Raw genomic sequence first — 3,353 nt, forward strand, 5'->3', positions numbered from 1 at the left:
GTAAATGGTGGGGCCAGGAACTCAAGGGTCCAGATCCTGTGCTTTTGGGGTCTATGTGGGCACTTTCAGAGAACAGGGCATACTCCCTGCACCTCCTGAAGCCGCTCTCACAGCGACGACTCAGAAACCAAATTAGCCCAAGCCCCACCTACCGCCAATCACTCCTCTGTCCACTCAGGTGACTCAGAAGACAGATGGAAGCCACCAGCTCCAGGAAGACACACACACACACACACACACACACACACACACACACACACACACACGCCTGTAACCCTCAACCATCAGGGGCTCTGGCTCAAGGCTCGAGGGGCCGGAGGCCAGGGACTCTTCTTCCCTGGGGCTCATAGAGACCCTGCCTGGGTCCCCTGGGGTGGTCCCTGCAATCTCTAGGCCTGGCCATGTCCAGCTTGTGAGTGAGGCTCATTGAGGCTTCATTTCCCTCCTTCCCCAGCCCTCAGACAAACGCTGCGGCCCCTCTGCTCTCCGGTGTAACCAGGGGAATCTCAGGCTGCTCCTGGCGTGGGGGGCAGAGGCGCGGACCTTCAGGACAACGACACAGCCTGTCTGGCAACGCTGGGTTCTCAGGTGCTTGCCACCAAGCCACAGCCCTTTGCCTGCCCCACTGCAAAGGGCCGCAGTCCCAGTTGCTCCTGGAGTCCTTTCTGTCTTTTGTGCTAGTCCCCCACCAGCCCTGGAGACCAGCTCTCCGAGTGGGCAGGGTGGGTAGTTTCTCATGCCTTACAGCTGTTCTCTGGAGGATTCTGTGGTATAAGGGGAAGAGCACCTCGTGTTATAAGGGGCTGACCCAGCCCAGGCCCTGCTCCTAGGGCTGTACATCTGTTAATTCATTTATTCCCATGAAGCAGGTACTCATTTCATCCCTATTTTACAAAGTAGGATGAGGCCCAGAGAGTAAGTGTAGTAAGTGGCCCAAAGGCTACACAGCCAGGGAGTGGTGGGATTCGGGTCTAGGGTCCATGCACTTAAGCAAGGCCTCTCCATCACCGTCGTCATCTCCACAGTAATTGTGCTCCTGGTTCTCTAACAAGCAAGCGTGTTTTTTTTGTTGTTTTTTTTTTGCAAGGCAAGTGCCTCAGCCTCTCCGGGCTCTTAAGCAGGGCCTCTCCATCAGCGTCGTCATCTCCACAGTAATTGTGCTCCTGGCTCTCTAACAAGCAAGCGTTTTTTTTTGCAAGGCAAGTGCCTCAGCCTCTCCGGGCTTCCACTCCCCAAGTCTAGGATCCTAACCCCGAAGCAGCTGGCACAGGAGGAAGTGAGCCACCCGGGGTGTCTGGGGTTCCGGAAGCCTGGGCTTGCACATGCCAGGTTGGTGGCTGCTGGCTCCCCTCCAGGGAGGTGTGGCTCTGCGCTGACCCATTTCCCAGGCTTTCCTCCACTTTCCTGTCACACAGCCTGAGCACTCACAGCTGTGCCACTGCTCCCAGTGCCTTAAAACCCTCAGCGGGACAGCTCACGGGCTTGTCTCACAGCTGGAAAGGGCCTGTCCTACTACAAAGTCCTTTCTGCCCATTCCACCCGGATCCGCAAACATCCATCATGACGTCAGGCTTGCACGGGTGTCATCGGCCATCCTGCTCAGCGCGCCTGACACGTGGCTGGGGCTCAGGAACCACTTACTGGATGAATGAACAAATGCCCGCACATCTCACTGCGTAAGAGCATGGAAGTGACGTACGAGGCGTCACTATGTCCATCTCCTGCCTCAGGTCAGTCAGCTGTGAGGTCCAGAGACGCAAGCCCCTTCTTGAGTGTGTTTTTTTTTAAAATATATCTTTATTGATTTCAGAGAGGAAGGGAGAGGGAGAGATAGAAACATCAATGATGAGAATAACTGATCGGCGGCCAGCGAGCCCCCTCTTGAAGGTCCGGCCAGTGACCGTCTTGTGCCACCCTCACTTGCTCACTCCCCCTCCTCCCACATCTATGACACACTCATCATTGTCTTTTTCCTTGGATGCTCTCCCAGTCAACCGAGGGAAGAAGAAAGGCAGAGAAGCTTGAAGGAGGAAGTCACACCTGTGGAAATCTAGTCTCCTGCCAAGGTCAAGCCCAGGGCACTCTCTCCAATAGGACGCAAACACTCTGATGTGCTTATTTATCTATTCACATCTCAGTCTCCCCCGGGATGTCACAGGAAGGGCAGGGAAGTGTCTGATCTCTCCCTCCCACCAGCTCAGAGCAGACACGTGCAGGCTGTGTGGGACAAGAATACTTTCTCGAGGATTGTATTGCTCTTCTGAATAAAAGCAACTGACCTTCATGCATAACCCTCTGAGGGAGGGAGTATTATCTCCATTTTACAGCTGAAGAAGCAGAGGAACAAAGCTTCGAAGTTCCCTTTTCAGGGCCATACAGCTTGGAAGGGGAGTCGCTGGAAAGAATGGGTCTAAACAAGCACATTCCTCACAGCCACCCCGTAGTGAAAAGCCTGGATTAGGACCCCCATTTAAAATGAGGCACAAACAGGTTGATTAACATGGCCAAAGCCACACTGCTCAGCCTGGCCTGACTCCACAGCCCTGGGGCAAAGCTGGGGGCAGAACAGAGGGGCTGGAGTCAAAGCTATCGGGCAACTCTAGTTTCCTGCGGAAGCCCGGCTTCCTGCTGGGGATCTCGCAGCAGCCCAGGGAGGCAGTGCTGCATCCTCTGTGTGGTTCCCCTGGGGCCAGACTAGAGGGCTGAGAGACAACCTGCCAGTAGCACCCCAATCCCTGGACCGGGAGCTCAGGGGCCATCTTTCTCAGCCTCTCCCCTCCCTCACGCTGGGTGCATTCTAGACTTTGGGGGTGGGGCCTGCGGGGGCAGCTGGGGGAGGAGAGACCTGGAGGAGGGGCCTGCAGCTGCAGAGGATGCTCAAGCCCTGGTGGGCCCTTTGCTGAGGTCTGGGGTCTGAGTGGTTCACATGGAGAAAGGAACCTCCTGGATAGGAAAGGTCGACGGGCCCCCATTCTCAACAGGTGGGATTTCAATTAGATTCTAGAAACGATGGGCCTGGGAAGCCTGTGATGGTAACATGGAAGGTGTGGTCCCTGGGCCTGGATGTTGATAAGCTTCCTCTGGGGGCCGAGGCAGGGGGTAGGAGTGGCCTTTTGTGCCTTTGACCGAGGGACTCGGAGCCTGGCTTCTCCAACTCCATTCATTTTTCAGCCGTGAGAAAACTGCTCAGAGGCCCCGGATGCTGCGGCCTCCCTGCCTCTCCCCGCACCTGGACAGCCGTCGCACTCGCGGGAGCGAGGCCAGTGGGAGCGGGGGCATTTCCCTGCGCCCCGCCACCGGGAGCTTCCTCTCCCAGGGCTGCAGGGAGGCGGGAGGGGACGGCTCTGCGCGGC

The sequence above is a fragment of the Myotis brandtii genome, unplaced genomic scaffold, assembly GCF_000412655.1.
Source record: "Myotis brandtii unplaced genomic scaffold, ASM41265v1 scaffold1204, whole genome shotgun sequence".
Classification (NCBI taxonomy): domain Eukaryota; kingdom Metazoa; phylum Chordata; class Mammalia; order Chiroptera; family Vespertilionidae; genus Myotis; species Myotis brandtii.